The sequence below is a fragment of the Lagopus muta genome, chromosome 1 (assembly GCF_023343835.1).
Source record: "Lagopus muta isolate bLagMut1 chromosome 1, bLagMut1 primary, whole genome shotgun sequence".
NCBI classification, from domain to species: domain Eukaryota; kingdom Metazoa; phylum Chordata; class Aves; order Galliformes; family Phasianidae; genus Lagopus; species Lagopus muta.
The window spans coordinates 164,485,963-164,498,097 of NC_064433.1; positions in this window are offsets into that span (position 1 = coordinate 164,485,963).

Consider the following 12,135-nt stretch of genomic DNA (forward strand, 5'->3'; position numbering starts at 1 on the left):
GTAACTGTGATGGTGGATGGCAGAAGATGAAGTCCAGCGTACATGAGCTTAAGCTGGTTGTTTGGGGCAAGTCCTGGAGCTGAGATCCTGTTGTCCTGATGTGAATGCATGTGTGAGAGGCATGTTTATGGATAATCTGGATTGTTTAAAGGTCAGAGCTGGAAGTTTTAATGCACAGTGAATTCCAGGTGCTTACAAATCTTGTAGCACTGAAGCCTGTACTTTAATTCTGAGCGCGTCTTGTGTGTATTCCATTTCTTTAATGTAGACCATGCAAAAAGTTGGTCTTCCACCTGTTTTTGAGCTCCCTTTAAGTACCAGAAGGCAGCAATAAGGTCTCCCCAGAGCCTTCTTTTCTCCAAGCTGAAAAACCTTTCTTCATAGGAGAGATGCTCCAGCCCTCTGATTATCTATGTGACCTCCTCTGGACCCACTCCAGCAGCTCTGCATCCATCTTGTGCTGGGGCCCCTGGATGCAGGACTCCAGATGGAGCCCCACAAGGGCAGAACAGAGGGAGATAATCCCCTCCCTAACTCCGCTGACAACCCCTCTTTTGATGGAGCCCATCAAAAGGCCATGACTGGCCTTTTTGGCTGCAAACACACACTGCTGGCTTGTGTCCTTGTGTCAGATAGTTAAAAAAAAAATCCTAGTTAAATGGGTGAGCTTCATACTGCAGCGTATATTTTAGTTGTTGTGCCATGTAATTGATTCATTAATGCCAGTGACAGTGAATTCTTGATGACAAAGACTTTGAAATTGTTAACTTTTAACTCCCGTGACAGAACTCATTAAAATCTGAAAACAAGAGATGGGAGTCATGAAAGAGTTCATATTCGATCTCCTGAATGCATGAAACCCCTGGAAGAAAGTGTACAGGAATTCTTGCCTGTTCAGTTTATCAAAAAGGGTCGTGTAGGAGGAAGAAACCAAAGTGAGATCCCCTCAGTGCCAGGAAAGGTCATGAAGCAGATCATCATGACTGCCATCACATAGCATGTAACGGACAGCTTGGACCACAGCAATCCCATGCAGTTATACAGGCTTGGGGAAGAGTGGCTGGAAGATGGCCCTGCATAATAGGAGCTGGAGGTACTACTGGTCAATAGCCAACGGAACATGAGCCAACAGTGTACGCTGGAGGCCAAGAAGACCAATGACCTCCTGGTCTGCATCAGAAAGAGTATGGCCAACAGCACCATGGAAGCGACTGTACCCTTGTACATGGCACTTGGTGAGGCCGCACATTGAGCACTGTGTTCATTTTGGGACCATTCACTACAAGGACAGTAATTTGCTTGAGTAAGTGCAAAGAGCAACAAAACTGATGAAAGAGCTAAGAAACGAGATCTCTGAGGAGTGGCTGAGGGACCTAGGGTGGTTTGGCCTGGAGATAATGAGGGAGATCTCATCTCTCTCTACAGCTACCTGACAGGAGGCTGCAGCAAGGACAATGTTGGTCTCCACTGTCAGATGACAAGTGACAGCATGCAGGGCAGCAGCCTCAAGTTGTGTCACGAGAGGATTAGATTGGACATTTGGAAGATTTTTTTCACAGAAGGAGTGGTTAGACATTGAAACAGTCTGCCCAGGGAAGTGGCAAAATTACTGTCCCTAAGATATGTTGAAATGGAAGTTGGTGATGTGGTTTTGTGGTGTTCTTGTTAGTAACAGTTGATGGTTGGACTTCATGATCTTAAGGTCTTTTCCAACCTCAGTGATTCTATTTAAAGAGGTTAAGTAGGCATAGAGAGACAAAATACAGGAGGAAAATTGAAACTGGTGGCATTATGAGCAACTCCCTCACTTCGTGTTAATCTTGTTGGTTTTTCACATACGTGTATGTGGTAAAAAGAAGGAAACAAAACTAATTCAAGATGATGCCAATCAAGCCACTGGAAATTTGTGTTTATTGTGTTTGTGTTCCAATGTCCTGGAAACAGATGACAGAGTGTGCTGTTAACCCAAACTGGTTGAGTAATTAACTACTTGTTTGTACTGTTTCTTCTAGAGTAATTACTGGTGGTTTTTGAACTACGTAATTGCAGTTCTGATCATATTTGTTGGCATACTTTTAGGAAATAAAATTACCCATGGTAACTAGGACCTTGTTCACCCCAGTCACCTAATGGCAGGAAGGCTTCACAGATCAAATTTGCATGTCAAGCATTACAGCACAAAGGAGGTGCAATATTTTCTTTCCCAGCGGAATGCACAACACATGAGTGAGAGCAGCAGCTGATCAGTGTCCTCTTCTTCTGAACAGGAACTAAGGGGATCTACAAGGAAATGCATATTTCTTTTTATAGGGGGAGAGATGGATAGATTTCACAGTGATGAAATGGGACATCCTAGAATGTGGCAGATGCACTTCCGTATTGAAGCAACAGGATTTCTGCTGGGGCTTTACTTTATATTATTTCCCTCATCTGTCAGCAGCATAGAGCTGTGCTTGCACATACTGCCTGATCCCATGTCTCCACTGTGCCCTTTAGCTGCTATTTTCCTCTACCATGTCTCAGAGCTTTTTCAGTTGTTCTCAGCCTGCTGTCATTTCTCAATTAAAGTTTGCAAAGTGCAATTTCCTTTATTCAATTTCATTGAAAACAAAACAAAACAAAACTATCTTCTGACTATCTAGTGTAACAGCAGATATACATCCTCCTGGCAGTCGTGCTGTCCTCTGAGTAATTCTGTTCATTAATTAAAAATCACACATTTAACACCCCTGAATCCCTCACACACTGTCCCTGGTAAAAGCCTGCTAATGTTGTAACTGCTTAACAAGCAGCGTGTTTTCTCACATGCTGCCAAAACTGTCCCTCTATGGAAGCATTCAGGTCTCTGAAGGTCAAGTCAGCAAGTTTTTGTACTGAAGTCTGCAAACAGCTGCTTCTCTGACACCATAATATGTGCTTTTAACTTACGCTTGATGACTTACTTCCCAGCTGTTCACCTAAACCCATGGGTTCAGTCAATGAGAATCATTAGGTGAATATTTTCAGGTGAGTGAAATGATAGAAAATTCAGGAGTGGCTGAAGATTCCATGGAGCTACTCCTGAAACGCAGCTTGTATGGAGTGGGGGAAGCTGTAAATTTAAGCATAGTGATTTCACCTTTTATTTATCTGCAAAAAGAGCTTGGTAGGTAATGCTTTCTAGCTAGATAGTGCCTTATAGATTTTCCCAGCTTTTAAAAGCACTGAGAGGGGCGGGGGGTTCTGGGATCTAATCCTCATTTGATCCAGATTTCAGGTCTAGAAGAGAGTGCCATAAACCCAAGGAAATGTTTACACACGCGGAATACTTGACGTAAGAGATGGGATAACACCAAACAGCATTGACTGCCTCATAAAATCCAGTTCAGACCTGAAATTGTTTTTCCTGGTGGCAGTTAAGGTCAAACATGTCATTTTTGATCTAATTTATTACAGAAAATAACTGAATGAGTTAGATGTGAATTAAAATCAAATATGTTTCTTGAAGAGTTTATTGAAGAATCAGTTAAGCAAGAGGAGATGGAGTAGACAGTGCTTGTGCCAGTCCTGCTTCACCACAGCATCTAGAAATGAACAGTGTAAATTCTACAGTTTCAGTGTAAAGCCCTCTCCAGGTTGTATTAGGAAGATAAATAGTGCTTTACAAATCAAATGTCTTCAGTATGAAATTTTCAATATAATTGCATCTCCCTGTGGCCACTCAGCCATGAAAATGATTACTCTGTGATTCCAGGTTCTTAAGCCTATTTAAAATATTGATAGGAATATTAATTAAATTTTCCAAACACCGTAGATAGGGCAGCCTGGGCAAATGAGCCTAAATTCCTCAAAAATACTGTAAATATTAATTATGTCAGGAAGATCCACCACCGTTTATTTCTCAGTCAATAAGAACCATAATTAATGGCTGACTAAGCTCAATTAAGGTTTGATGAAGTGGTATTTCTTAAATAGAGATTAAATTATTAACCCATATTATTTGCCAGTAAAATAAACAGTGGGTCATGTCTTATTTACCAGAAGTAAATTCCATTTTGAAATGTATGTATTTTGAAAGTAAGATTCAATGTCCTGTGGGTTCTGAGATGGCCGGTCGATCTGAGATTTTATTCAAGATATTTTCTCTTGATGGATTACATGGAGAAAAGTCTGGAACATCAAGCTTAACGTTTCTTTTATAAAGGTTAACCTAGTAACTAGCTTTTGATATTCAAATCAACCCCTGGCGAAGTGAAAGAGAGAAGACATTCATTAATTTAAGATCCTCAGTAGACATAGTTGCTTTGTGACTTGTGGGAGCCTGATCCTTTAATTGTTTCTGGGTTGATGGAAGAGATCTGCCTGGAACAAACCACAGGAACCATCACTGGAAAGGTGTTACATGACATTTTACTTATTGTTAACATACCCGCTGCAGTTGCCAGACTCTCTTGTTCCTTTTTTTAGCTTCCTATCTCCCATATTAAACAGACAAAAATGAGGTTGTTAAGCTGCCAGAATTCTGAATCCCATCTTCATGTTTTCTCCCATCTTCCCCTTTTGATTGTAAAAAATAACACTGAAACAAAAAGGCTGTTGGTAACACCGCCTTCCATTCTCCCTTTCCTCTCAGTAGCTTTGAGGGCATCCAACACCACACTACCTGCGAGTCCATGACTGTGTTTTTAGAGGAGTCCAAGACTTTTTATGGTATGGAGCCCAAGGACGAGGAAATTAACTTCTGGAAGCTCAGATGATTGCGTTGTAGTGTACAGAATCTGTCTTTAACTGCTGTGCCTTTTGTTAAGTTGAAAATACTGCCCCAAATGTCTCTTGTTTATGATCACCACATAGGATACCACATCAGCTGAGCAATTGTAACTCTGCATCTGTCACAGTGAGTATGGAAGAAGTTCAAACTAAGGGACAGCAAGAGCCTGCATGCAGATATTTTCATTTATTAACTTGATCTGATGTCTAAACAACCTGATAAATCACCTCTAATATTTATGAGGTGAGTACAATGCCCTGTGATTCCACTGCACTGTAATAAATGACAATTGATACTCCCCGAATTCCTCATAGAATAACATTATGTATAAAACACTTACACAACTTGAGCAAATTACACTTTTAATCCTTTGTTACATACTGAACCAGACGGGATTTCCAATTTCCTTTCAAAGTAGGCCACCTAGCGCTTACAGAGCTACATCACAGGGAAAAACCTACAGCAGCTTGTTCCCTCATCTGCACTCCCCTTAAAGCACGAAGCTGCTTGCTACTATTCAATCCATAGTATGAGTTATGTTATAATGAAAGCTAAAAAGCAGAAATTTCAGACTGTGACTTCACATCAGCTGATCTTGCCAGTTCCTTGCCTTGCTCTCTGCTGCTCACTCAGCTCCGGCACTGTTTTCTGTCAGACCTCTTTGCCAACTACTGTAACTCCCTAACATGGTCAAGAACAGGCAGTGACCACAGCAGTGTGATAGGGATCCTCTGGGTTAAGTGAATTAAATCAGCTTAAGTTAGAAACACCGGCAACTTCTCCTTCTCCAGAATGCCACCATGCAGCTATTACAAGAGAGAAAAAATCCCACTCCTTTAACAAGTGCTATTAAAAAAACATGAGCTAAGCTGTTTCCATACTGGAACGTGACATCACCAAAGAAAGTCAAACAGCCTCGCTTGAAATGGTGCTGGCTAATTTTGTAGCTGCCTGATTAGTTCCTGATGATAGCTATTGATGTAACCAGTGTCCCAGGAGAGACTTTCTGCCAGCTTTCTAAAGGAGCTCTTCTTCCTCCTCCCAGTGGGACAAAAGCAGAAAAAACAACCACCTGTAGCCATTCAAGGTCTACGGCACTTTTCAGAGCGTGCCTAAATTCTGGGCGATGGTCAGTCCTGTCTGCACTTTGCACTGGATAGATATTCTCCACCTTAGCCAAATTCTCTCTGTCATCCCAGTTGAGAGGTGAGGTGTTGTCTGTTTGTCTGTTTGTTTTGTGCCTATGTAGTGACTGTAAATACGGAACAGTTCAGCCCTGCACATGGTATAGCACAGCCAAACTCAGCCTGGCTGACTTTGCATTTGACTGTCAGCACTGCATGGCTGCCAGCACATTTGACAACATTTTCTCTCTTTTTTCTTTTTCTTTTTTTTTTATTTTTCTTTTTGCACAGGTTCAGCCTTTCAGGTACAGCTTTGCTTCCATTGTGTCAAAGATCAGCAGTCTGTCATAGCTGGCTTTCTAACAACTGCAGAGATTTTACTGAAAACCAAACCAAATAAATCATAATGCTGTTTAGGGGATCAGATCCCTAACAGCAACACCTACAGAAATCCTATGTCTCAGACTATAAAACTTCAGAAAATTATTAAGCATCCGAAGTTAGAAATAAACCTTTTCTATACTTGGTCTGAATCAGATAATGGGCTTTTTTTGCCCCCTCATTAACGCATCTTTTGTTTAGTACTGCTAAAGATGGAATACAGGCTGGACTGTTAGACCAGCTGGAAATGATGGTATTCCTGCTGCGATAAGGAATTTAATAGGAGAGCAAATCTGAGCTGTTTTAGGTCATAAATTTTAAAAACTATGGAAAAATTCTGATGTTTATAGAGTAAACGATTGTACTATATACTACTGTATGTGTATGTTGTGCAGCTGCTTGTCAGCTACTTCAAAGGAGATGATGTCTTTTGTCAAGGTATTGATAGAAGATACTGACAGAATATCTTGTCCCTACTAAAAGCGTTTGTGCATGGATGGATATAACCTCTGTATCAGTGCTCCTCAGTTGTCTTGTTTGAAGAACTGTACTTTTGATGTAGTTTTGAATCATCCATGGTGACAGGTGGTTGAATAAAGAGAGGTGTGCACGGTTACACTTCAGCTGAATGTCAGATTTGGTGTAACGAATATAGTCTAAAAGATAGCGATCCTTTATGTACAAGGAGCACATGAATGTTTTCACTTAGGTTTTTCTTTCTAATAAATCAAGACATAGTTCACAAAAAGCCATACAGCATTGCTTCAGGATTGGTGTAAGGAACATTGTTTGGGAAGCACCTAAGAATTACTTTGTAGTACAGAAGGGGGAGGGTGCCATTCGCAGTAGCTTTAAATTTACTTTCTGATTTTTCAATGCTTCTGAAGCCTGGGGGGCCATAATGATCTGTTGATATTGTCTCTCTTCAGCAGCAGTCCTAGCTCTGACACATCTCCCATACCTGCACTGCGCAGCACTATCTATCCTGAATAGAAATAGAATACACCCACACTAAAAGTTAAAAGCCTCCTTGGAACACCTCATTTTAATGAAAACAAGACACTCTCCATTACTTCCACTGTGTGAAAAACTTCCTCTTAATATCTAACCTAAACCTCCCCTGTCTCAGTTTAAGACCAGTCCCCCTTGTCCTATCACTATCGTTGTCCCCCTTATCCTATCATGATCGTTTTATGCTATTTTTCAATCTTGAGAAGCACAATTTGCTGTCACAGTCATCTGAGCTTTAAGAATAAGTTACCATGGCCTTGTATGTTCATGGAATTAACTGTTCTGCAGTTCTTAGCTTCTCAGAGCGCAATTAAAGCACACATCATCACTGTCAGCCATTCCAGTCTACCTCCATAGTTGCATCAGTAAACACGGGTGATCTGGGACTTTCAAATGTGTTTTGATTATTTCAACCTGCTATTTTAAAAGTAAGTTACTACACTAGCTTTCCAGACTGCATTTACTGCATATCATATTTTAGCAACGCAGAAATATGGAGAAGCTTGTTATTAGAAGCCACAGTCTGCTCCATTCCCCTGCAGTTTTACTTGTTGAAGTAAATGATGGAGTTGCTTTTTCTAGAAATTGCTGCATTTGGTTTTCTTCAAGTTGCACCTTGATTTGTCTAGAGGACATTACAGACATTACTGTGATCATTAAGCATATTTCTTGCAGAGGTTTTTTAAATCATTCTTATTTAGAGTTGGGTATGGTTTATGTTTAACCTGTCCACTGGCCCAACAGACCCAGACCTTGTATTCCATACACATTTCAGCACACAGTTAGTGCATATAATAAAGGTGTATTTAGAAATCAGGAGCGTGTGGAATAACTATCACTGCAAATCTGTAGATAAACTAGATGTATTCTGAAGATATGTTTCAGACTGCTTATTTACATTTGTCATTTCTTGCTTCTGTGACAGCTGAAAAATTAAATTGGTTCTAAATAGGCTGTGTAAATGTAGCATTTCTGAGCTCAGGAATTTTCCTGAGAAATCATCATTGGGAAAATGACAGATAGCCTTCAGTAAAGGTCGCCCAGAAACAGTTACTGAGAAATCTTACTGTAGGAGGGCAGAACTCACAGAATATCTTACAGGCATTTCTGTTCTTTGACTCATTCTAGACAAGATGTTCAGTCTCCAAACAGCGATTTGTAAAGAGGTTCTTGGAACACAGCTGTAGAGAGTGGCTATTCTGCACAATAGCAGCAGCTGGGATAATAGTTTTCTTTCTGAGACAAAAGACTTCTAGGGATATATAGAGAGAGAGAGAGATAGAGAGATAGATAGATAGATAGATAGATAGATAGATAGATAGATAGATAGATGGAGAGAGTATACTTATTTGAGAAGCTAATGATAATTTTGGAGAAGAAAAGGCTCCAGGGAGACCATATTGTGGTCTTCCAATATTTGAAAGAAGGGGAAATGGCTGTTCATGAGAGTGGGCTGTGATAGGACAAGGGGGAATGGTTTTAAACTGAGACAGGGGAGGTTTAGGTTAGATATTAGGAGGAAGTTTTTCACACAGAGGGTGGTGACGCACTGGAACAGGTTGCCCAAGGAGGCTGTGGATGCCCCATCCCTGGAGGCATTCAAGGCCAGGCTGGATGTGGCTCTGGGCAGCCTAGTCTGCAGGTTGGCAACCCTGCACATAGCAGGGGTTGAAACTACATGATCACTGTGGATCTTTTCAAACCCAGGCCATTCTATGATTCCATGATTCTAATTCTATTATTGCTGCAAAGATGCCACCAAGCAGTATAGAATTTGCTAGTTTTCCTTCAACATTTTGACAGAAAAATGCATTAAAATGCACTGATTTTTAAATAGTGTTTCTTTTTTAATATATACTGAATCAGGGATGAAATGGAAAGTATTTCAAAGTATGTGACAAAATTGAGGAATTTAATAATCAATCAGAAAGACTTGACACAAAAGAGCAGATATTTGTGTATGGGATATAAAATGTGTGTTGTAAGTGGGAAATCCAAATGGACATACTGAGAGTGACCTAAACCTTAAACATGTGCTGAACTTACTGTATCATCTGAGAGAAAGAGCACATTTTCAGACATACTGCAGCAGTGCACAGTAAACTGTATAACTCCACCAGGAGTGAAGAAAGCAGTACCCCACAAATTGCACTTAAGACTATTTTTAATGTGGGAAAAGATTCTCAGTGCATATTATTTCCAGTTTAAAAATATGCTATAAAAGCAGCAATAAAGTGAGCCCACATACAAAAGAGTAAGGTCAATGTAAGGCAAAGCAACCACAATACAAATAATTTGGAATCCAGATGGTAACAGAGTGGGATTCACCAAGATTGCTGTAGCATCAACACTGCGGTTGAATGAATGAGAGGACACAATAGTAAGAGTCAGGTTTATTTACAAGTGGAAGGAATGAGATTTAAAATGTAGCTCAGCAAAGCACCTGTTGTTCCTCTGATTTCACAGCAGGAGTATTAGAGACTACTTAAACAGATGAAGACGCAGAAAATTTAATTACCCTTTAACTTTTGCAAGGACATTCATTATTCCCTGCAGTTAACACAGCTGAAGTAACAATGGTTTGTTACATCTCTGGACTTTAAGCAGCAAGTATGTGCAACAAGTTGGAAACAAGGTTGGAAACAACTGAGAGATTTCTTGCAGAAACTTAAAATATTTATCCTGAAACAGAAATTACATACGTGTCTCAAATAGGCGGCTTGGGGCCACCACAGAGATGATCAGGCCATGAAGACAATCAGAGGGCTGGAGCAAATGAGGACAGGCTGAGAGTGCAGCGGCTCTTCAGCCTAAAGAAGAGAAGGCTCTGGGGGGGGACCATCCAGCACCTGATGGGGCCTACAGGAAGGCTGGAAGCATGCATTTTATACAAGCTTGTACTGACAGAATGAGAGGAAATGGTTTTAAACTGGCAGAGGGTAGATTTAGACTAGATATTAGGAAGAAATTCTTGACTGTGAGGGTGGTGAGACACTGGAACAGGTTACCCAGAGAGAATATGGATACACCCTCCCTGGAAGGATTCAAGGCCAGGCTGGATGGGGCTGTGAGCAAACTGGTCTAAAGAGAGGTGTCCCTGCCTATAGCAGGGGGTTGGAACTAGATGATCTTAAAGGTCCTTTCCAACCCAAACCATTCTTTGATTCTATGATTATCTTCAGCAAACGTAACACTTAAGTACTGCTAGTTCTGAAGATGAAGGGAGCATCAACACCTCCTATATTAGTGCTGACCTTGACATTACCAGTCATCCAGTACAGCATAAAGATCATGATCTTCTACCTAGTTCAGAAGATATATTTTCCCCATTATTGCATTTTAGCAAATTCATCCTAACTTAGTTCCATCCATAAATACAGACAGAAGACAATGAGTCAGCATGTATTTGACTACAGTCACAAGAGTTTGTCTCAATCTCATAGTGGGCTGTCCATAGTAGCAGTATCTTCTGGTTAGCAGGTATACAAAAACAGTCATTAGTAGGTACTCTTAGCATGCAATATTATTCAAATAATTTTAACTACTAATGAAGCAACAAAGAACACCCTGAATAATCCCTCAAGGGCTTGAGCACCATCACTTCCCTAAGGAAAAAAATCATTCATTTCAAGTCACTTCATCATTCATCAAGTCACATTCATTCATAAGCTCACATTCTTGTGGGATGGGGGAGGTGCATAAATCACAAGACAAAGTTGAAGAAATCCATAAGCAATCCAAAGTGAAGGATAGTTGCACTCCTTTTCTGACAGTAGTCAGTTATCTGGAGGCTGTTTGAACATTTTCCAATTGAGCAGATTGGCAGTGGAAATGTTAGCTAGTAGTGGTTCCATCAAAACTTTTGACAGAAGCCGAAGCTGTGATATGGCTGTGGCAGCTGGCCAGCAACCCAACCAAGCTGGCTGTTTACTTTAGCTCAGCTGACTGGCGGAGCTGATCCCCCCTCTCTGCCCTCCCTCTCCCTGGCAATGTGCCGACAGCTCAGTTGGTTTCTTGGCTCCCCAGGCATGACAGCTGGCAAAGAAATAGATTGTTCCATTTTTGCCAGAAAGGCTGCAAAGCCAATGCATTTTGTTCCTGTGCTTGATGAAACAAAATATTGACAAGCTGGAATTTCCTGTAGAATAAAAATTTTACTTCCTAACTAGCTCTAGTTATTATTGTACACTCTTGTGTAACATAATGACGGTGTTATCGCATCCTCTAAAGAAAACACAATGTACAGAAAGGATGTGACTCCACAACATGTTCCACCGTGTTGGATAAGAATCTCGGAGCATCTGAAACAGTCTCTGTGCAGCACAGTGCTCCTTTTTATAAACTTATATTGTGACACTTCCCATTTTGTATCAAAAGGCCTACGAAGTTGCCTGTGGGAACATGTTTGTCAGCAGGACATAACTGATGAACTGAGCATTCAATTCTGAATATAGTCTGTGGATTACTACTTTTAAGTATATTGTTTTGGAAGATGATTTATATAGGTTATAGACAAAACTCTCGGGAAAGAAAAAATAATAAGAAAGCAACACAGTTTTATGTATATACAAAGATAATCAGTTTCACTTAAAAGAAGAAAAAACATAAAAAATCCACAAGCACGCAAATAAAAATTGATGCTCAAACATATCACTGGAAACAGCAGATTAGAGAAACAGTCTAAAGAAAACACTATGCCATAATGCCATAAACGAGGCACTTGTCAGAGACAAATGTCATGGTTTAGCATATGTGTAAGATTCCTGACAGGATGACTAATGAAATAAAGCACTCAAATGAAAAGTTCCAGTTTTGTTGTGGGTAGGTGAGACAAGAGTGTTTTCAAGGAGACAGTGAGCAGGGCTTAAA